This window comes from Pan paniscus, chromosome 7 (assembly GCF_029289425.2).
Source record: "Pan paniscus chromosome 7, NHGRI_mPanPan1-v2.0_pri, whole genome shotgun sequence".
In the NCBI taxonomy this organism is placed as follows: domain Eukaryota; kingdom Metazoa; phylum Chordata; class Mammalia; order Primates; family Hominidae; genus Pan; species Pan paniscus.
Window position 1 is genome coordinate 131,687,320 of NC_073256.2, and position 25,005 is coordinate 131,712,324.

Consider the following 25,005-nt stretch of genomic DNA (forward strand, 5'->3'; position numbering starts at 1 on the left):
ATATAGGCCCAGATGGCCTGAAGTAACTGAAGAATCACAAAAGAAGTGAATATGCCCTGCCCCACCTTAACTGATGACATTCCACCACAAAAGAAGTGTAAATGGCCATTCCTTGCCTTAACTGGTGACATTACCTTGTGAAAGTCCTTTTCCTGGCTCATCCTGGCTCAAAAAGCACCCCTACTGAGCACCTTGCGACCCCCACTCCTGCCCGCCAGAGAACAAACCCCCTTTGACTGTAATTTTCCTTTACCTACCCAAATCCTATGAAACAGCCCCACCCTTATCTTCCTTTGCTGACTTTTTTCAGACTCAGCCTGCCTGCACCCAGGTGAAATAAACAGCCATGTAGCTCACACAAAGCCTGTTTGGTGGTCTCTTCACACGGATGCGCATGAAATTTGGTGCCGCAACTCGGATTGGGGGACCTCCCTTGGGAGATCAATCCCCTGTCCTCCTGTTCTTTGCTCCATGAGAAAGATCCACCTATGACTTCAGGTCCTCAGACTGACCAGCCCAAGGAACATCTCACCAATTTTAAATCAGGTAAGTGGCCTCTTCTTACTCTCTTCTCCAACCTCTCTCGCTGTCCCTCAACCACTTTCTCCTTTCCACTCTTCAATCTCTCCCTTCTCTTAATTTCAATTCCTTTCATCTTCTGGGAGAGACAAAGGAGACACATTTTATCCGTGGACCCAAAACTCCGGCGCTGGTCACGGACTGGGAAGGCAGCCTTCCCTTGGTGTTTAATCATTGCAGGGACGCCTCTCTGATTATATACCCACGTTTCAAGGGTGTCAGACCATGCAGGGACGCCTGCCTTGGTCCTTCACCCTTAGCGGCAAGTCCCGCTTTTCTGGGGAAGGGGCAAGTACCCCTCAACCCCTTCTCCTTCACCCTTAGTGGCAAGTCCTGCTTTTCTACGGGGCAAGAACCCCCAATCCCTTATTTCCGTGCCCCAACCTCTTATCTCTGCACCCCAATCCCTTATTTCCGCGCCCCACCTCTTATCTCTGTGCCCCAATCCCTTATTTCCGTGCCCCAACCTCTTATCTCTGTGCCCCAATCCCTTATTTCCGTGCCCCAACCTCTTATCTCTGCATCCCAATCCCTTATTTCTGCACCCCAACCTCTTATCTCTGCCCCAATCCCTTATTTCCGTGCCCCAACCTCGTATCTCTGCACCCAAATCCCTTATTTCCACGCCCCAACCTCATATCTCTGCCCCAATCCCTTATTTCTGCACCCTGACCTCTTATCTCTGAGCCCGAACCCCTTTTCCCACTTTTCTGGAAGGTAAGAACCCCCGAACCCCTTCCCTCCGTTTCTCTACTCTCTCTTTTCTCTAGGCTTGCTTCCTTCACTATGGGCAACCTTCCATCCTCCATTCCTCCTTCTACTCCCTTGGCCTGTGTTCTGAAAAACTTAAAACCTCTTCAACTCACACCTGACCTGAAACATAAATGCCTTATTTTCTTCTGCAATGCCGCTTGACCCCAACACAAACTCGACAGTAGTTCCAAATAGCCAGAAAAATGGCACTTTGAATTTTTCCATCCTGCAAGATCTAAATAATTCTTGTCGTAAAATAGGCAAACGGTCTGAGGTGCCTGACGTCCAGGCATTCTTTTACACATCAGTCCCTTCCTAGTCTCTGTGCCCAGTGCAACTTGTCCCAAATCTTTCTTCTTTCCCTCCCGCCTGTCCCCTTAGTACCAACCCCAAGCATCGCTGAGTCTTTCTAATCTTCCTTTTCTACAGACCCATCTGACCTCTCCCTTCCTCCCCAGGCTGCTCCTCGCCAGGCCGAGCTAGGTCCCAATTCTTCCTCAGCCTCTGCTCCTCCACCCTATAATCTTTTTATCACCTCCCCTCCTCACACCTGGTCCGGCTTACAGTTTCGTTCCGTGACTAGCCCTCCCCCTCCTGCCCAGCAATTTACTCTTAAAAAGGTGGCTGGAGCTAAAGGCATAGTCAAGGTTAATGCTCCTTTTTCTTTAGCCCAAATCAGATAGCGTTTAGGCTCTTTTTCATCAAATATAAAAATCCAGCCCAGTTCATGACTTGTTTGGCAGCAACCCTGAGACACTTTACAGCCCTAGACCGTAAAAGGTCAAAAGGCCGTCTTATTCTCAAAATACATTTTATTACCCAATCTGCTCCCGACGTTAAATAAAACTCCAAAAATTAAATTCCGGCCCTCAAACCCCACAACAGGATTTAATTAACCTCGCCTTCAAGGTGTACAATAATAGAAAAAAGTTGCAATTCCTTACCTCCACTTTGAGACAAACCCCAGCCACATCTCCAGCACATAAGAACTTCCAAATGCCTGAACCGCAGTGGCCAGGGATTCCTCCAGAACCTCCTCCCACAGGAGCTTGCTACACATGCCGGAAATCTGGCCACTGGACCAAGGAATGCCCGCAGCCCAGGATTCCTCCTAAGCCGCGTCCCATCTGTGTGGGACCCCACTGAAAATCGGACTGTTCAACTCACCTGGCAGCCACTCCCAGAGCCCCTGGAACTCTGGCCCAAGGCTCTCTGACTCCTTCCCAGATCTTCTCGGCTTAGCGGCTGAAGACTGACACTGCCCGATCGCCTCGGAAGCCCCCTAGACCATCACGGACGCCGAGCTTCAGGTAACTCTCACAGTGGAAGGTAAGCCCATCCCCTTCTTAATCAATACGGAGGCTACCCACTCCACATTAGCTTCTTTTCAAGGGCCTGTTTCCCTTGCCTCCATAACTGTTGTGGGTATTGACGGCCAGGCTTCTAAACCTCTTAAAACTCCCCAATTCTGCTGCCAACTTAGACAATACTCTTTTAAGCACTCCTTTTTAGTTATCCCCACCTGCCCAGTTCCCTTATTAGGCCAAGACACTTTAACTAAATTATCTGCTTCCCTGACTATTCCTGGACTACAGCTATATCTCATTGCCGCCCTTCTTCCCTATCCAAAGCCTCCTTTGCATCCTCCTCTTGAATCCCCCCACCTTAACCCACAAGTATAAGATACCTCTACTCCCTCCTTGGTGACCGATCATGCACCCCTTACCATCTCATTAAAACCTAATCACCCTTACCCCACTCAACGCCAATATCCCATCCCGCAGCACGCTTTAAAAAGATTAAAGCCTGTTATCACTCGCCTGCTACAGCATGGCCTTTTAAAGCCTATAAACTCTCCTTACAATTCCCCCATTTTACCTGTCCTAAAACCAGACAAGCCTTATAAGTTAGTTCAGGATCTGCGCCTTATCAAGCAAATTGTTTTGCCTATCCCCCTCGTGGTGCCAAACCCATATACTCTCCTATCCTCAATACCTGCCTCTACAACCCATTATTCTGTTCTAGATCTCAAACATGCTTTCTTTACTATTCCTTTGCACCCTTAATCCCAGCCTCTCTTCGCTTTCACTTGGACTGACCCTGACACCCATTAAGCTCAGCAAATAACCTAGGCTGTACTGCCGCAAGGCTTCACAGACAGCCCCCATTACTTCAGCCAAGCCCAAATTTCATCCTCATCTGTTACCTATCTCGGCATAATTCTCATAAAAACATACGTGCTTTCCCTGCTGATCGTGTCCGATTAATTTCCCAACCCTCAATCCCTTACAAAACAACAACTCCTTTCCTTCCTAGGCATAGTTAGTGAGGTCAGAATTCTTACACAAGAGCCAGGACCGCACCCTGTAGCCTTTGTGTTCAAACAACTTGACCTTACTGTCTTAGCCTTGCCCTCATGTCTGCGTGCAGCAGCTGCCGCTGCTTTAATACTTTTAGAGGCCCTCAAAATCACAAACTATGCTCAACTCACTCTCTATAGTTCTCATAACTTCCAAAATCTATTTTCTTCCTCATACCTGATGCATATACTTTCTGCTCCCCGGCTCCTTCAGCTATACTCACTCTTTGTTGAGTCTCCCACAATTACCGTTGTTCCTGGCCCAGACTTCAATCCGGCCTCCCACATTATTCCTGATACCACACCTGACCCCCATGACTGTATCTCTGATCCACCTGACATTCACCCCATTTCCCCAAATTTCCTTCTTTCCTGTTCCTCACCCTGATCACGCTTGATTTATTGATGGCGGTTCCACCAGGCCTAATCGCCACACATCAGCAAAGGCAGGTTATACTATAGTACAAGCCACTAGCCCGCCTCTTAGAACCTCTCATTTCCTTTCCATTGTGGAAATCTATCCTCAAGGAAATAACTTCTCAGTGTTCCATCTGCTATTCTACTACTCCTCAGGGATAATTCAGGCCCCCTCCCTTTCCCACACATCAAGCTCGAGGATTTGCCCAACCCAGGAGTGGCAAATTAGCTTTACTCAACATGCCCCGAGTCAGATAACTAAAATACCTCTTAGTCTAGGTAGATACTTTCACTGGATAGGTAGAGACCTTTCCTACAGGGTCTGAGAAGGCCACCGCAGTCATTTCTTCCCTTCTGTCAGACATAATTCCTCAGTTTAGTCTTCCCACCTCAATACAGTCTGATAACAGACGAGCCTTTATTAGTCAAATCAGCCAAGCAGTTTCTCAGGCTCTTAGTATTCAGTGAAACCTTTATATCCCTTACGGTCCTCCGTCTTCAAGAAAAGTAGAATGGACTAAAGGTCTTTTAAAAACACACCTCACCAAGCTCAGCCACCAACTTAAAAAGGACTGGACAATACTTTTACCACTTTCCCTTCTCAGAATTCAGGCCTGTCCTCGGAATGCTACAGGGTACAGCCCATTTGAGCTCCTGTAGAGATGCTCCTTTTTATTAGGCCCCGGTCTCATTCCAGACACCAGACCAACTTAGACTGTGCCCCAAAAAAACTTGTCATCCCTGCTATCTTCTGTCTAGTCATACTCCTATTCACCGTTCTCAACTACTCATAGATGCCCTGCTCTTGTTTACACTGCTGGTTTACACTGTTTTTCCAAGCCATCACAGCTGATATCTCCTGGTGCTATCCCCAAACTGCCACTCTTAACTCTTGAAGTAAATAAATAATCTTTGCTGGCAGGACCATGCTGAATCTCCTTAGGCACTCTCTAATCAGATATCCTGAGTCGTCCCAATTCTTAGACCTTTTATGCCTGTTTTTCTCCTTCTGTTATTCCATTTAGTTTCTCAATTCATCCCAAACCATATCTAGACCATCAGCAATCATTCTATAGGACAAATGTTTCTTCTAACATCCCCACAATATCACCCCTTACCACAGGACCTCCCCTCAGCTTAATCTCTCCCACTCTAGGTTTCCACGCTGCCCCAATCCGGCTTGAAGCAGCCCTGAGAAACATCGCCCATTCTCTCTCCATACCACCCCCCAAAAATTTTCGCTGCCCCAAAACTTCAACACTACTTTATTTTTCTTATTAATATAAGAAGGCAGGAATGTCAGGCCTCTGAGCCCAAGCCAAGCCATCGCATCTCCTGTGACTTGCATGTATATGCCCAGATGGCCTGAAGTAACTAAAGAATCACCAAAGAAGTGAATATGCCCTGCCCCACCTTAACTGATGACATTCCACTACAAAAAAAGTGTAAATGGCCGGTCCTTACCTTAACTGATGACTTTACCTTGCGAAAGTCCTTTTCCTGGCTCATCCTGGCTCAAAAAGCACCCCCAGTGAGCCCCTTGCGACCCCCACTCCTGCCCGCCAGAGAACAACCCCCCTTTGACTGTAATTTTCCTTTACCTACCCAAATCCTATAAAATGGCCCCACCCTTATCTCCCTTCGCTGACTCTTTTCGGACTCAGCCCGCCTGCACCCAGGTGAAATAAACAGCCATGTTGCTCACACAAAGCCTGTTTGGTGGTCTCTTCACAGGGACGCGCATGAAAAGAAGATTAAGAAAAACAAAAAAATGTAAATTTACTGGACACTGAATATATACTAAGTCCTGCTTAAGTGATTTACATGTCAAGATTAAAATATTTTGCTTTACTTTAATTATCATCACATTCTTCATCCATCTTTCATTTCATCTTCATCATGCCATTTCTTTCTCCTTCCCCTGGGCCTGAAATTTTATCAAGAAGACACACTTGCTGTGTGACTTGATTAATTTACTTAAGCATAGTAAGCCTTTGTATAATATGGAAATTAGAAAAAAAAAGTCTTCTTAGAAGTATTTTATGAAAACGACATGAGAGACAGTATGTATATGGTTTGCATCACATGTCTGGCATTATTTACCATTAATTGTTTTATTCTCTTAATTTGAGCAATTTACTTTTGAAATGCTATCTGGAAACGGTGTTAATTTTAAGAAAGGTTGGGCCTCTATGTAAAAATACTGTAAGAGGTCACAACAACAAATATGTCTTAAATTCTAATGATGTGTCAAAAAGCTTGAGAAGCAATCAATAACAAAAACATACTCACTGACATACAGGAAGGTGAAATGAGGTGTCCATGGCTAGACAGCTAATAAATGTAAGAGACAGATTCTGATCTCAGATGATTTGATCAGAAACTTTTAACCACTATATGCTGAATGAGCACTAAAATATAAATCTAAAAGTTGTGTTCTTTTTAACTCTTACTAGGTACTATTTGTTAAGACATTTTAAGAATACAGTATAAAGATTTTTGCCAACTTTTTCATGCTTAATGCTTATGTAAATTAATTTCTTAAGTAAGATAACATGCCCATAAAAATCCTAGGGATAGTGTATTACCCATGAGATTTCTAAGCTATATTTTTTAATGTAGTAAATCAAAGTGGGTGTATTCCAATTTCTTACAACTAGAAAAGCTAATTTCGATAAAAATGAAATATTTACATGAATCAACTGCAAGGTTTTTAAAATATATTATTTTTAATTAAAAATAATCGCTGGGGAGCAAAAAGGTTATTTTGGCTATATTGTTCGTATCTTGAAAGTACCCATACCACATTAGTGTATAGCCAAAGTAATTTATATTTTGTCATAAATTAATATGGTGTTGGTTGAATTTTCTATGTAGAAATATTTTTGTTTTAATAGAAAATATAATTTTCCATTTTGGCAGTTACACAAATATAAAATATATTTACACTTAACTGTATAGTTCAAATGTTATTCAATTATTTTATATTTATAATTATTGCAATATAATTTAAAAAAAATAGTTAAGAGATTTTATTTACTTATTTGTTTACGTATTTATTTATTTATTTATGTTTTGAGACTGAGTCTTGCTCTGTTGCCCGGGCTAGAGTGCAGTGGTGCGGTGCGATCTCAGCTCACTGCAACCTCTGCCTCCCAGGTTTAAGTGATTCTCCTGCCTTGGCCTTCCAAGTAGCTGGGGTTACAGGTGTGCGCCACCACACCCAGCTGATTTTTTTGTATTTTTAGTAAAGACAGAGTTTCACCATGTTGGCTAGGCTGGTCTTGATCTCCTGACCTCAAGTGATCTGCTGGCCTTGATCTCCCAGAGTTCTGAGATTACAGGCATGCGCCACCGCTCCCGGCCTAAGAGAGGTTATTTTTTTTAAAAAACAGTTTTAAGTTTACATCAAAACGGATGGGAAGGTACCGAGATATCCTATGAACCTTCTGCCTCCACACATGCATATTCTCCCCTATTATCAACGTCCCTTACTGAAGTGGTGCATGTGTAACAATTGGTGAACCTACACTGAGACATCATTATCACCCCAAATCCACAGTTCATACAAGTCTTCACTCTTGATGCTTTGCATTCCCAGGCTGGACAATTAATAATGACATGTATCCATCATTATAGTATCACACAGGTTACTTTCAGGGCACTGAAAATAAAGCCATCCTCTGCCTATTCATCAATCTCTCTCGACCAACCCCTGCAACTATTGATATTTTTACTATCTTCATAATTTTTCCTTTTCTGAAATGTCATCTAGCTGGAATAATAAAATATGTACCCTTTTCAGATTGACTTCTTTTATTCTTTCTTGAGATTTAATTTGCTTTACCTTTATCTTCCTAAGGTGGAAGCTTAGATAATTGCTTGAGTTCTTCTTGTATTCTAATATTAATGCTATACATTTTACTCTAAACACTGCCTTCACTGAATCTCACACATCTTGAAAACTAGTGCTTTTATGTTGATTTAGCTCACAATATTTTTAAAATTTCTACTCCTTCTCCAACCCATGTGTTAATTTTGAGGTATGTTGTTAAATCTCCGAATATTTTGTAATTTCTCAGCTATTTTTCTGTTATTGATTTCTAGTTCAAGTCCATTGTGGTCAGACACCAGACATTATGTAATTTTTATGTTTAAAATGTGTTTAAGGTGATTCTGAAGGCCCAAAATACAGTCTATTTTGTTGAATGTTTCATGTGAGCTTGAGAAAAATATGTATTCTGCTGTTGTTGGATGAAGTAGTCAGTAGATGTTCATTATATCTATTTGATTGATGGTATGGTTAATTTTAGCTATGCACTTACAGATTTTCTGCCTACTGGATCTGTCCATTTCTGTTGGAGTGTTGAAGTCAATTATGATAGTGTATGCATTTATTTCTCCTCATATTTCTATGGGTTTTGCCTCACATATTTTTATACTCTGTTGTCAGGCACATACACATTAAATATTGTTATGTCTCATCGAATGAGTCCTTCATTATTACATCATGCTCCTGTTTATTCCTGACAACTTTCCTTACTCTGAAATTTGCTGTGTCTGAAATTAATATAGTGCTAATTCTGGTTTCTTTTTATTGGTATCAACATGATATATCTTTCTCGATTTATTTAGTTTGAATCTATAAGTGCCTATAAGAAAGTGCGTTTTCTGTAGGCAACACATAGTTGGGCTTTGTTTTCTGATTCTCTCCTGACAAAGCTGGATTAATATCTACTATATTTGTTTCAGTTTTCTAATTGCTGCCATTATTTTTTGCTTCTATTTTTATTTTTCACTCTTTTTCTGTCTTTTGTGGTTTAATAGAGCATTTCTTATGGTTCAATTTCCTTTCTCTCTGTTAATTCCAGCATGCCTGCTATGCCTGAGTCTGGTTCTGATGCTTGCCCTGTCTCTTGGAATTATTATTATTTTGTCTTTTGTTATGTATTGTAAATTGTTTTCTTGATAGTTGGAAATGGGCTGCTTAAAAGGAATTGTAAATAGGCCTTTAGTAATGCGATGATATGGTGTACTAGGAGAAAGAGGGTTTTCTTTAATCCTGTTAGTAGCTCTAGTCTTTTCATGAGCCTGCGCCTGAGTTGTGAACTTCGAATCTGCTTTTCAACTTTTTTTTTTGCTTTGTTTTCCCACCCCTTTAGGTGGGACACAATGGCTAGAGTGAGCTGGGTTTCGGCATTTTCCACGTAAAGAAAGGAGGGGCTAGAGTTCTGTGTTTCCCTTCCCCAAGGTCATGTAGGCTCAGATAAAACCCCAGCAGTTTAGGCTTTCTTTAACTGGTTTCTCCTGTAGGTAAATCTTGTAAAGAAAAGACTGTTCTGGAAAATTTCAAAATGGTTCCTTTACCCACCCACTGCTGAAAGCTTGAGGGTAATTTTCTCTGATACTCATTATGAGAACCTGGCAGAGCTCCTGAAGGCAAAACTCAGAAACAAATGGGGGGGGGGGGGAGGGAGGTCCCAAAGACTGTAGCACAGGAGTTTTTAATCTTTCAGATTCTTCCATAATGAGCCTGCAGCAATTTGTCAAGAACCCTTAAGTTTTTCCTATTTTGACACTGGTTCCTATGGAGATTGCTGCCCTTATAAGTTGTGAGAAATTTAATTGTTTTTTACTTTTGATATAAATACCTCTACATGAGTAATACATCTGTATATTTGCTGTATTTCAAAATAAGTAAGATGGGTCCATGGGCACTATTCAGTTACATGCTCAAGCAATATTTAGGGTGTAAGTAATAAGTACCCTTTAGTCAATAACATGTATATATTACTTATTTTCATGGTAAAATGACTAGATGATTTGATATTCCTTCCTCCCTGTCCCTTTTTATAGATTAAATTTAGCACATATTCAGGATAACAACTAGATGTCAGATATTTGATTACACAGGATCTGTGAAATAAACCAATAGATAAGATCTTATGCAGCATGCAAACCCATTTTTTTGCAGTATTCACTGCAAAATCTTATAAAATCCTATTTCAAGGTTATAAAATTTAATCAACTAGGCATTTTTAAGCCAAAATCTTGTACTTTCTACATTTTAAGCATGTCGTAAGAAAAGAATATAGACTCTGGCTGTTTCCATTTTGAAACATCTTATTTTGATCATATAAATAAGTAAAGCAAAAGATTACCCTGAGCCAGATTGTTTTTCTCTTTTATCATTAAGGCCTCCACTCATTTCTGCCACCTGAGTCTTCTTATACAATTCTGTAATTATACACGTATTAACATCAATTGAGTAAGTAAATGGATAGCATCATTTTAATTTATATTTTTCCAAAGTGAACAAAACATAACATGTTTTACAGAAATTAATAGTTGTATGCAGTTTGATTACAAAATAATACAGCTGATATTTCAAGCAGTTTGTAGCTCGCTAGCTCATTAATTTTTGCTCATTAATTATACTTTTTCTCTCTCAACTCTCTTACTCTAATCTACTTTCTCTCTGCACCCTCAATACACACATAAAATGTAAGCAATAGCAGAGTCTGACATAAATCAGTTTAAATTACAGTTTTGCCAGTCACTGTTTTTGACAGTACGGATAAGTTATTCAATAACTCTGAGGCTCATTTTCCGCATCTGTGAATTAGGGATAAAAACGCTTATCTTATATTGTTCCTGTGAGTATCTAATGAGGGCATATCTGTAAGTGCATGTTACCTAGGCTTGCACAGTATTTTCTAAAAATGAACTATATATATAATCATAGTTTCCAGATCGTTAACCTTCATTTTAATGGTGCAGAATATTTTTGTTCAGTAGGTCTACAATTTATACACATATATTTAAAGCTACACAAAAATATATTAACTAATAACAAAAAAATGGACTATAAAATCTGAAAAAGGAAGACTTAAGAACGGTGATGGATTAATAAATAGCTCAATGCAGACATGTTAAGGGATGATTAGCTGAATAGGTGTGTCTCAACAATACAATCACACAATCGTCTTCAAATAATTTTTAAATAAACATTACTGGCATTTACTAATACAAAGAAGGGTTTCTATCTATAAGATAATTTAATAGGATCTTTCTGCACAGATTAAGTTGATTACCATAAATAAACTAGAACTGATGTATTCAAGGGGCATGGCTGTTTGAAGAACAGAAGGTAGCCACATGAATGTGTTCTATTTAGTAATTAACAGTATGTAAAATGAAAGAATACCTAAGCCAAAATGGCTCCACTTAATCAACTGTTTTGTTGGTAGATTACCTAGACCCAGATCCTCTATCACTATCTTCTCAGGAGTCCTAAGCATATTAATGCACTGCTCTTGAGCTTTTAGAATTTGTTCAGAGTGATTAAAACTACATACATGTAACATCTGTTTTATACAAGATACTTCAAAAACCAAAGTGATTACTATAATACATTCTATTAAACCTAAACCAACATGTGTTCAAATGCAGAGAACAAAAAGGAATGTTTTGTCAGATGTTGCATCTGATGGATTGAAAGAGTTCTATAAAATAGCTCCTCTATAGCTTGTGCTTTCTGTATTTTTGAGTCTTTAGGAAAGTTTAATGCTGGGGAATATCTGTGATGTGTGTGTGCCTAGGCAATTCAACCCTTTGTGGTAACACAGCATTCCTAGCTATCATTCTATCGTATGACAATTTATTAATTATTATATTTTACTGGCAGTATTATTTTTCTTTAATTTCTCTTTTCAAACTTGTCAAATTCAGTAAGAAAAACCAATGTACTATGCAAATGTCTCCACTCTATCATTCCATGAGTTATGAGTCCTTTCTTACCAACTATATCATTTATAAACTAAGTACATGAATACTACCAAGTAGTATGCCATCTTATCATTAACATTAATCAACTTATGCAATACTTTTTATATATTGAAAAATGTCTACTAGATTATAAAAAAAGATTTATAAAAAACACAAACTCTTTTTTTCTTCTTATTTTGACTGCTGCCTGATGTAAACAATCAAACTTTTCATATAGATCCCTATTTCTATTTCTATGTACTACTATTGTAACATGCTTTCTCTTTATCTTAATTTATGTTTATAAAATAAACATAAATTTTTGTCAAAATTTCGACAAAAATAAACATATTTTTGTCATGAGTAAGATGGTCTTTTCATATTATGCACTGTGTTAATCGTAGGGGAAGTAGGGCAGGGAGAAAAGGAAACTATAATATATAAAAAAACTACTAAGTCCCAGAACTGCAATACCCAGTAGTGTAGCAACTAATCTCTTGAAACTATTGAACACTTGAAATGTAGCCAGTGGAAATAGTGAAGTGCGGAAGGTGCAGCATACACATTGGATTTTGAAGACAATACAAGAAACAGACAGACAATGAATAATACTGGTATCTTGTATTTATCCCATTTTGAGATGATAATATTTTCAATATATTAAGATATATTATGATTAATTATACCTGTTTATTTTCACTTATTAATTTTGTTTCTTAGGAGATTAAAATTACATTTGTGATTCATATTTTATTCTTATTGGAGAGCACTGTGCCAGATACTTCACACTAACACTTTGAGGTATGGAGGAACATGATCCCTTCTGCCTGTATCATGAAGTTTGAGAATTTGAAAATTATAGTCCTACTTGAATTAATTTTATATTACTATATAAAAATACCAAAAACTTAGTAACTTAAACCAACATCCATTTATGATCTTACATTTCTATATGTTACAACTCCAGGTTTGATTTTACTGGATTCTCTGCTAAAGGAGTTTCACTCAAGGTATAGAGGCTCTGGAGAAGAATCCACTTTGAGCCCCTTTGGGTTAGGCCCACTGTTTTCTGTTACGTGGACCCCTAAATCTTCAAAGCCACCCATGAGAAGTTGAATACTTTCTGTACTTTGAGTTACGATTTTTTCCTCTGTCTCTGACCTGTAGAACCTTATGTGAAAGTTCATGTGACTAGGTCAGGTCCATCTAAATAATCTCCCTTTTCATTAACTCATTTACAAAATTCCTTTTGCCAATTGATTTAATCACAGGAGTGATATCCCAGCAGACATTTTCCTCTGGGATCACTCTCAGGACGATGAAGAATGTCATAAAATACTGAAAACCACTAAAATATTGCTCCAGGTAAAAAGTTTCTTAAGGACCTAAACTTTTAAATTGGGGCAAAATTTCAATATGTAGTAGTAATCTACATGTGCTTTTTTTTTTTTTTCTGATGGCAAAACCCATATTATGCATTAGTAATTGTTTTGAGTTGACTCTGCAAATTGGAAGGAGCTATTTTTCTTCCTCTATTGATGATTTTAAACATTATCATATTGGGACTAATAAAAGTGGACTGAGCCTATTATTTTATATTTTCAGCCATCTCATATTGTGAATTAGTTCTTAGTTAACTAATTTTGAATTTTTAAAATTGTTGTACTATATATTTGGTAATTTTAAGAGCTTTTTAACAAATATATTTGGTACTTCATTTAAGCTCATGGTAGCGTTGTACTTCTCTGATCCATATCCTTTGCTTTGGCAAATACGTAGATAAATAAATAAATAAATAAAAATATCGGTTTTTCCAGAAATACATTTTCAATTCTGGTAGAAGCCAACAAACACTAGTGCCCTTCACTATGTTCTTATCTTTCTACCACTGTAATTGTAGAAGCATATGTTGAAATGAAGCCTTTAGTTTGCCAGTCCCTGAGTGATAATATGAGCAAAACCCTTCTTCTAGACATCACAGACCAACTTTTGGCATGGAGCATAAGAAACAGCTGCTGAAGGCTGGGTGCACCGGCTCACGCTTGTAATCCTGGCACTTTGAGGGGCCGAGGCAGTTGGACTACCTGAGGTCAGGAGTTCGAGACTAGCCTGGCCAACATGGTGAAACACCGTCTCTACTAAAGATACAAAACTTAGCCAGGCATGGTGTTGGGCGCCTGTAATCCCAGCTACTTGGGAGGCTGAGCCAGGAGAATGGCTTGAACCTTGGGGGCAGAGGTTTCAGTGAGCCAAGATAGCGCCATTGTAATCCAGCTTGGGCGACAAGAGCGAAACACCATCTCAAAAAAAAGAAAGAAAAAAAGAAACAGTTGCTGACCACTTCATAAAATAACCTATCTTGACATATTTGGATATAAAGGTTACTAGGCCCTCAAATAAAGATTTTAGAATTGAAGAGAAATATGTGTATTACACAAATCATTGTATATTAGATGATAGAAAAAGTGCAATGAATATAAGCACATGAGAAGAATGAGGAATGAGAGATACGCTCAAAATTAGAAATTGATGTTATAGAAGCCTGTGGGTTTAGGGAAAGGGGAAATTCGACAAGAACCTAAATAACCCGGTCCGCTTTGTCTTATTTCCAAATGTACCATGTGGTAAATTGCTTAACCTTATTGAGACAGTGTTTTCTCAGTTGACAAACTGAGTGTACCAACACATTACATTTCTGTATCATGGGGTTGATAAGGATAGACAGAGAAAAATATGCGTATGCATATATGTATATATGCAGAAAGAGACTATAGAGGCTTGTATATATGTATATGTGCATATGTATATGAACACAAAATTCTACAAAGTGCTTATACAAATATAAGTACTATCGCTTAGAATGCACCTTTTTAGCTACCTTTCAGATTCTTGTCCACTAAGCATTGCCAAGTCTTTAAAGGTAATTGCTGCAATTTTGGCAAAATCTCTAAGACAGCTTTTCTGTTCTCATGAAACTCTGTTTAAATAGGAAAAACACAAAATAGGTAGGCAAACTTTTTTCATTCCTTCTTTCTTTCTTTTTTTCGTTCCTTCTTTCTTTTTTCACAGGAAACGACGTGGCTGAATCCTGTTGGAGTGATTTGTTCTTTGGACTTTGTATCTTAAATGAAATCTTCTCCCTTAGAGGCCACATAAACTGATGGTACAATCTGCAAATCTAAGGCAAATTCATAGGTTATACTTTTTCTTCTTCATACTTGACATTTGAACCTAGCAAGTTTGAATAGCCTGTAATTTGAAAACTCCCTTGCACATCTCCTAGCAGATCAAGGTAGCTTGTTCTGCCTTCTGGACAAATGGTGCCCTTAAGTCAGCTTAGGGAGACTGTTCCGATATCAAGATTCTGTTTGAATACTATATACTCTCAGCTGCTTATCTGTTCATATATATATGACATGTTTATCATGGAAGTATTTCAAAAGTATCTGAAAATGAATATTGATTATTAAGGCATTCAGTTTTAGGAAGAAAACATACATAAATATATGATCTTCATTATTTTCCTTTCTCCATGCAATTTCAATAGATATTTATCAAGAACTCAAAATATGCCTAGCACTGCCTAGGTGTTGGAAATATTAGAGAAATTAAAATAGATAAATTCCTTCCTTTAGTAGACTTAGTCTAACTAAATAAATGATTTTTAAAAGGGTATAATAAATGGTATAAGCAAAAGAAAATGAAGGTGAGGGGAATAGGGCATGCCAAGTAGGGAGCTGCTATTTTAATGAGGCCTAGGAGAAAACCATTTATAAGGTGACATTTGAGCAGAGACCTAAAGAAAGTGGGAAAACGTGATACATGTATGTACATGGAAAAAGAATATAATAAGCAAAAAAAAAAAAAAAAAATGGGCAGAGGCCAAGAGGGAATCTTATGCATTACACAGATTTTGAACTAAAAGCAAGAAGGCCATAATGGCTAAAAATAAATGAGGATTCATTAAAGAGGGTGAAGAATATAGAGAGTTAGGACTATTGCTATGATGTAAAGTCATTGGAGAGATGACCTGAGAGATTAGAACCCTGGGGTAACTTACATTTCATTTGCTGTTTTATTCCAAAGTGATATTCATTATCTAAAGAAAAAAATCAAATATACAGAAATGATAAAATACAAAACAATGCTGACCTTTAAGAAACATTGACCTATAAATACTAAGATGTTAAATATTTGTTTCTTGTGATTTGTATCTTTATTGATGTGATAATTATGTATCTATAAGTTTGTGAGTAAAATACATAACAAGCCTGGAATGTATTTTCTTTATAATTCACATTAATTTTTTGCACTAAAATTCAATCTAGTAAATTTCCTGTTATAGTCAATTAATTTTGACAACACATATTTTAATGCTCCATGGTATTAACAACCCATTATGATTTGCATTTAAGATTATTTAGAGTATTCAGTGTAATAAATAATGCAAATGTAGGCAAAAGCTTTTCCATGTATACACACACACATACACACTATATTTTTAATTATTTCATTCACATAGATTAAAATAAACTGTTTTGTTTAATGTAAAACAATATTGATGCTCCCAACTCCCTAGTTACTTTGTACAATTTGCATGCCTACAAGCAATGATGAATATCCTAATTACCTTAAACATATCTATATTATGTCAAATCTTTCATGCACTTTCAGTGTCTGACTTCTTTAGCACTGAAGTTCATGCTCAGATTTAAAGGGCCTGTATGAATAGGTGAGGCCCACCTGAATACTCTGCAGATAACCTGTTTTGGTACCTTAATTCCATCTTTAAAATCCTTTCTAGCAACACCTACATTCATGATTGATAGAGAAGGTATGTACACCACGGACTGCAAATTTTGGAGGTCACTTTAGAATTCTGTCTACCACGGATACATTTGAATATATCTGCACATTTACATGTAGTTGTCACCACATTAAGGAAAATTAACATATAGATTACCCCGAAAAATTTCCTCAAACTATTTTATAATTCCTTAATCCCACCCCTTCTTGCCCTCTTTACCACCTTCAATTCTAGGAAACTGCACCTATGCTTTTTGTCACTATGATTGGTTTGTTGTGTCTGAGATTTTATATAAATGTCACCGTACACTATGCACTTTTTGTCTGACTTCTTTCAACTAGCATAGTTTGAGATTACTATATGTTTTATCTATCAATAGTATATTTTTATGGCTGAGTCTTATTTTATTATATGACTATATTCACCCTCATGACAATAGACATTAGGTTGTTTCCAGTTTGGGGCCTGAGAAATAAAGTTGTTTTGAACATTCATGTACAAGTATTTGTAAGGACATATGCTTTTATTTCTTTTGCATAAATACTAAAAAAAAGAGTGGCTGGGCTATAAGTGTGTTTAGCTTTTATAAAACCTAAATAATTCAAAAAGCAAAAAATGAAAATCTCATTTAAAACAATGGGCAAAGGACATAAACAGACATTTCTCAAAAGAATACCTACATGCAGCCAACAAACATGAAAAAATTCTCAATATCACTAATTATTAGAGAAATGCAAATCAAAACCACAATGGGATACCATCTCATATCAGTCAAAATGGCTATTGTTAAAAAAATAAAAAATTACAGGTGTTGGTGAGGTTTCAGAGAAAAGGAAATGCTTTCACACTGTCAGTGGGAATGTAAATTAGTTCAGCCACTGTGGAAAGCAGTTTTGAGATTTCTCAAATAACTAAAAAAACAGAACTACTGTTCAACCCAGCAACCCCATTGCTGGGTATATACCCAAAGGAAAATAAATTGTTTTTTCAAAAAGACATGTGCACTTGAATGTTCATTACAGCACTATTGACAATAGGGAAGACATGGAATCTACCTAGATGTATATCAGTGTTGGACTGGATAAAGAAAACTTGGTACACATCCACCATAGGATACTATGCAGCCATAAAAATGAACAAAGTCATGTCTTTGCAGCAACATGGATGCAGCTAAAGGCCATTATCCTAAGCAAATTAACAGAGGAACAGAAAACCAAATACTACATGTTCTCACTTATAAGTGGGAGCTAAACATTGAGTTTAGTTTACACATAGACATAAAAATGGAAACAATAGACACTGGTCACTGGGGACTTCCAGAAGGGGGAGCGTGGGAAGAGGACAAGGGTTGAAAAATTACCTGTTGGTTACTATGCTCACTACTGGGTAACACAAACATTTGTACTCCAAACCTCAGTGACGCAATTCATCCATGTAACAAACCTGCACATGTACCCACTGAACCTAAAATAAAAACTGAAAGAAAAAAATATATTTTTAGCTGTAGCTGAAAAAAAAAAAGGAAACAGAAAAAGAAACCGCCATGCTATTCTTCAAAGTATTTGTGTCATATTACATGTCCAGCATCAGAGAGTGAGAGTTCCAGTTCTCCAGCACTTGGCCTTGTTCTCTCTAACTTTTTTTTTTTTTTTTTTTTTGAGACGGAGTCTCGCTCTGTCGCCCAGGCTGGAGTGCAGTGGCGCGATCTCGGCTCACTGCAGGCTCCGCCCCCCGGGGTTTACGCCATTCTCCTGCCTCAGCCTCCCGAGTAGCTGGGACTACAGGCGCCCGCCACGTCGCCCGGCTAATTTTTTGTATTTTTAGTAGAGACAGGGTTTCACCGTGTTAGCCAAGATGGTCTCGATCTCCTGACCTCGTGATCCGCCCGCCTCGGCCTCCCAAAGTGCTGGGATTACAGGCGTGAGCCACCGCGCCCGGCCTTCTCTCTAACTTTAGATATTCTACAGGATGTGTAGTAGTATCTCAATGTGCTTTCATTTCCAGTTCCTTAGTTACTAATGATGTTTAAGCATGTGTTCATGTGCTATTTTATCCTTTGTGCATTTTAGTTTGTGAAGTGCCTTTAGCAATTTTTACCCTTTAAAAAAAAAAAGTATTGTTTCTTTCTTATAATTTTTTTTTTTCGTTGAGATGGAGTCTCACTCTGTCACCCACACTGGAGTGCAGTGGTGCGATCCCGGCCCACTGCAACCTCCATCTCCCAGGTTCAAGCAATTCTTGTGCCTCAGCCTCTCCGGTAGCTGGGATTACAGGCGTGCACCACCACGCCCAGCTATTTTTTTTTTTTTTTTTTTTTTTTAATAGAGACAGGGTGGGTTTCACCATGTTGGCCACACTGGTCTCAAACTCCTGCCCTCAAGTGATCCACCCGCGTTGGCCTCCTAAAGTCCTGGGATTACAGGTGTAAGCCACTGTGCCCAGCCTGTTTCTTATAATTGGATTTTGAAAACTTTTTTATATATTATAGATACATGTCTTGTATCAGTCATGAAATTTTAAATATATTCTCCAAGACTGTGTATTCTATTTTCATTCCCTGAAAAGTCTTAATAGAAGAAAAAAATTGCTAATTTTGATAAAGTCAAAATTTTTAACTTTTCTTTTTCATGAATCATAATTTTGATGCCATCTATAAGAAATATTTGCTTGGAACGCATTCATAAAGAATTTCTCCTCTCCTTTCTTCTAGTAATTTAAGAATTTTCATTTTTATATTTTGGGACAATTGTCATTTTGAGTTAACTTTATATACGATGTGAGGTATGGATTGAAGTTTATTTTTGTTGACAAATGGATATCCACCTGTTCCTGTGAAGCAGCTTATCTTACGTCCATTGAATTCCTCTGTACCTTTGATGAAAATCAGTGAAATATAGGAGACTATTTATGTACAGTCCATTCTGGTCCATTGAACTGTCTTCACACCAATGCCATACTGTCTTGAATACACTGTAGCTTCATGGTAAGTCTTGAGGTCAGATGGGATATACCGTTCAAATTTATTTTTACTTTTAATTCTGTTTTGGCAATTCTAATTCTTTTACATTTTCATTCAAATTAACCTATGAATGTTTTCAAACAAGCCTACTATAATTTCAAATGAGTTTGTGTTAAAATTTTGTTGATCAATTTCAGGAGTATTAAAATTTTCCTAATATTGAGTCCTTGGATTCATAAACACAGTTCATCTCTCCACTGATTTTTGTCTCTTGTATTTGTGTCAGTTAAATTTTTGTAGTTTTTAATATACAGGTCTTTCACATTTTTCATGGTTTAAGCACTAATAAAATTATACTTGTATATTATAGAAAATGATATTTTATTTTAATTCTGATTATTGTTTTTGAATATAAAAGTAGAATGGAATTTTATGGATTTTGTATCTTGTGACCAAATTAATTAGTTCTAGGTCTTTATGTAAATTATAGGATTTTCTACATGTATGATAACATCATTGTGATAGTTTTACTTCTTCCTCTGTAATCTGAATGCCTTTTGTATTTTTCTTGCATTTATTACACAGACTAGAGCTTCCATTATAATGATGAATAGAAGTTGTAAGAGCAGATGACCATGACTTTCTGCTACCATTAAAGGGGAAATGTTTAGTTTACGATAAACTATGATGTCAGCAAGAGGTTTCTCTGAAATGCCCTTTTTTAGATTGAGGAACTTCCGAATGATTCCTAGATTGATGAGAGTATTTATCAGGGATGAATTTTTGGATTTATCAAATGTTTTTTTCTGCATTTATTGAAATTATCATAGTATTTCCCTTCTGTGAGTCTGTTAAATATGATGACATACTATTTCTCAAAGGTTAGAATACTTTCACTTTTCTGATTCACTTTGTCAGGTTATATTAACACTTGATTTTCTTAAAAAAAAACTTTTGATTCATTGATTCGATTTATTGTTTTTCTATTTTTTATTTTGCTGATAATTCTTATCTTTATTAACATTTTCTATTTATCATTGGCTTTAAGGAACTTAACTTTTATATGACTTGATGTAGTTTTCTTCATATTTCTAGTACTTGGGCTTTGCTGAACTTCTTGGCTCTGTTGGTTGATGTTTTTTAATAAAACATGGAAACATTCCCATCATTTTTTCTCAAATATTTTTCTGCCTCTCTTATTATCCTTCTAGACCCAAATTGTGCATGTATTTGATCACTTAAACATGTCCCATAATTCGCATAAGCTATTTACTACTTTTAAGACCCTTTTTAATCCATATTTTACTTATATAGTTTCTATTGTTGGACTTTAAGTTAATTAATATAGTTTTATGTTTTGCTTGGTTTTCTGCAGTCTCTAATCTTTTATTTCATAGATTGTGTTTTTCAGAGCTTTCTTTTTTATGTCTGGAAGTTAAATTTGAACTTTTTTATATTTTCTATATTTATTAATACCATCAATTTTTATATACTTCGTTGATTGATAAATTTGATTGACAAAAATAATTTAAATGTCTTTGTCTACTGAGTCTATCATATTATTTCTACGTGTGATTTGGTTTATTATTCTCCCAATTAGTGGTCAGATTTCTATGCTTTTTGAATGGCTGGTTAATTTTGACTAGAGTTTATATACTGTGAATTTTTTACCTTTATCCTGCTAGCTCCCATATATTTGTGTATTCACAAAAATGTTATTGAGCTTTGTTCTAAGACACAGATAAATTTCTTGGAAATAGTTTGTTTCCTCTAAGGCTTATTCTAGTCTTTGTACACAGGACCCAATAACCTAACAATCTGTTGCTAATTTATTTTTGCCACTACTGAGTCAATATCTTTCCAAATAAGAATAGAAAATATTATCCCATTTTTATTAGCATTGGGGATTATTTTTTCTGCTTTGTTTGGGTGGTGCTTTCTCTGGCATTTTTTTTTTTTTATATACACTCATATGCTGCTTAGTCTTCAAGTAAAATCTTGACAGAGACATCTGGATCTCTCTCTCTCCCTCTTTGTTCTAGTGTGTTTTCCTGCAAACTCTTTATGCCTCCTGAACTAGGAAGATTCCTGGGCTCCAACTTTATTTTATCTTCCTGTACTGCAGCGTCAAACCACATTGCAGTTAGTATGCTGGGGGATCATAAGACCATTTCTTTCCTCTTTTTCAGGAAATCTCTCTTGCAATTCTTAATATCTAAAGTCTGAAAACTAAAGGTTTATTCTTTTATTATTTTTCCAGAATATTTGACTCTTTCAAGCAGTAGAGTATATCCCATATCCCATCCCTGTTATTCTACCTTGCTCTGAAAAAAAAAAAAAAATCACTTTTTGACTTGTAATTTTTTTTTTTTTTTTTTTTTTTTTGAGACAGAGTCTAGCTCTGTCGCCCAGGCTGGAGTGCAGTGGCACGATCTCGGCTCACTGCAACCTCCGCCTCCCAGGTCAAGTAACTCTTCTGCCTCAGCCTCCTGAGTAGATGGGACTACAGGCGCGTGCCACAATGCCCAGCTAATTTTTGTATTTTTAGTGGAGACGGGGTTTCACCATATTGGCCAGGCTGGTCTCAAACTCCTAACCTCATGATCCACCCACCTCGGCCTCCCAAAGTGCTGGGATTACAGGTGAGAGCCTCTGTGCCCGGCCTTTGACTTGTAATTTTAAAAACAAAATGTAGAGGTATCAGTTGTTTCAGACGTGTTGTATTAATGAGGAAAGTAATAGAGTAAAACTATTGATAATATTTCATGCTTACTATACCATTGATGTACAATATTCCACATACAGTGTTATAATTTAGTGGATTTTCTATATATTACTATTTAACCAATGTCACTGGATTCAGAAGTATTTATGTTAAGATGTAAAGGATAAATAAATTATTTTATGATTTAAAAATATATCAGAAATTTAATCACCTGGTAAACATCAATATAAAGCCAATTGAAACTAACAACATTTTTCTTTGAAAACATAAACCAATGTGCACATGCTGAAATTGGGAGCAACTTTGTTAAAATTCATCAAAGAAAATGGAAAGAAGAAAAGTTCACTTTAATTCCACTGGGTAACATAAAAATACATTTTTACTGTCAGATTATTTGCAAGTTATATTTAAAGATACCATCTCTGTGAATATTTATGTACTGTTAACATGACTCCTCTTCTAGTAGTCAGAAATTCGTGTTCAGCTGTCACTCACCGCAGCTACTTCAGACTTTCTGCTTTAAAAAAAATCGTTGAACATTTTAGCATCTTTCTTCAAGGACATTCTTTCATAGGATGTCAAGGAGCACCCTGAAAAGACACAAGACGTAACTTTATGCTTCCTTTTGGAGGAAAGTTACCACCCCATAAAAACTTCAATTACAATTTCCATGATATATTTTGGAGCAGGCTGGGGTAGGCTTGAGCTTGGATAATGTTTCAAAACCCTATTTCATTTTTTAAAAACACAAATAAAAAAATTGTAATCAGAAATATTAAATAAAATTTCTAATGCTATGTTTTACTCTTGGGTCAAATTGAGTTATTGTTAATATTGATGAAATTTAGACTTTTCTTTTAAAATAAGTGTTGTACCTACCACACTGGGTTTCTCAGACCATTTTTAAAACATTTACTATGTTTTTAAGTTTAAAATGTTTTTTTTAATTCACAGAAAATTGGCAGAGATACTGCAGAGAGCTCTCATATGCTCAACACCCAGTTTCCTTATTATTAGCATTTTAAAATATGATTTGTTATAATTAATAAACCAATATTGATACATTATTATTAATGAAAGTCCATACTATATTCATATTTCCTTAGTTTTTACCTAATGTCATTTGTATTTTCCAGGATCTCACCTAGAATGCCATATTATATTTAGTTATTTTTCTCTTTAGGATTGGCCACAACACTTTTTTAGACATTCTTGTTTTTGATAACTTTGACAGTTTTGAGGACGACCAGTCATGTATTTGGAGAATACCCTTTATGGATACCTTCTCATGTTTAAACTGACTTTTTACGTATTTTTTTTTTAAGGAAGATCATGGAGGTAAAATGACATTTTCATTCCATCATATCAGATATATACTGTCAACATGATTGATCGCTGAAGCTGTTGAGATAGTGTTTCTTAGTTTTCTTCACTGGAAAGTTATTATTTTTCCATCTTTTTATATTGTACTCTTTGGAAGAAAGTCACTGTGTGCAGCCCACTTTAAAGGGAAGGCATTACAACCACCACCTGAATATGAGTTTCTACCTAATGTGACTGGTATTTTTCTTGATGAGATATTTATTTTCTCCATATATATTTATTTACTCAATTATTTATTTACAATACTATAAACATATTTTACACCATTAATTTTACACTTTGGGAAATAATCTGTTATGACATTATTCATTTTGCTACTCAAATTGCGATAGTTTTTATCATTGGGAACCCTTTCCCTTTGTTTCTATGTGCCTTTGATATACCACCATCATTGTGTGAAGGTTTTTGGTTTGGTTCGGTTTTTGTTTTGATTTTTTTAAATACTTTCTTACTTTCTAGAACTGCAGGATTCTCCAGGCTCATCTTGTATATTTCATGGCTCAGGCGCTGAATCACGATTTTCTCCATGGAGCACTTGTACCTTGTATTGGAGAATAACATCAGAAATCAAGATTTAGATGTGTTCTCAATTTCTTTAAAGTGTTTTCAGTTTTAAGTCAGAGCTTAAATACTGAGTACACATGGACACAAAGAAGGGAACAACAGACACAGAGGCCTGCTTGAGGGTGAAAAGCGAGAGGAGGATGAGGATCGAAAAACTACCTATTGGGCACTATGCTTATTACTGGGTGACAAAATAATTTGTACACCAAACCCCTGCGACATGGAATTTACCTGTACAGCAAACCTTCCCATGTATTCCCAAACCTAAAATAAATGTTAAACAAAAATCTGGATGCTAGGTGTGCTATTGTTACAAGAAAGTCAATGTTTCTAGGCTCTCTTAACTGACAAAGTAAGGAAATACATACGCAAACACTAACTCATGTATACACTACACATTATCTATCATCTATCTAAATTTACATAAGATGAAACACGAATTGATACCAATTTCTCCAACTCTAATTGAATACCACATATATCATTCTAGTAGTCTCATCTTGCTGGTTTGTTACCTTCCACTGTAAAAGTGAGAAACCTGCATTGTAAAAGAAGACTCTGTTCAGCTTTGAAAGAAACTGTAAAACCATTTTCCAAAGTGGATGTACCAAGTATACAATTTACTCAATTATTCAATTCAAATGTACATGTACAGGATTGTTAACATATGCCCTGTCGGGACAAGATATGAA

At 36.7% G+C, this 25,005-nt stretch overlaps 1 long non-coding RNA gene across 4 annotated transcripts; it reads left to right on the forward strand.

Moving 5' to 3' along the window:
- The first annotated feature begins 110 nt into the window (after positions 1-110).
- On the forward strand, positions 111-24,604 carry LOC106635069 (uncharacterized). 4 transcript variants are annotated; one of them, XR_010113015.1, is made up of 4 exons: positions 111-546; positions 2,378-2,661; positions 22,034-22,283; positions 24,209-24,604. It is a non-coding gene; the product is annotated as an uncharacterized LOC106635069 (long non-coding RNA). The 4 variants fall into 4 exon arrangements; XR_008626502.2 differs by having other exon boundaries at positions 2,378-2,642; XR_008626501.2 differs by lacking the exons at positions 22,034-22,283; positions 24,209-24,604 and adding an exon at positions 14,945-17,663 and having other exon boundaries at positions 115-546.
- Positions 24,605-25,005: the final 401 nt, after the last annotated feature.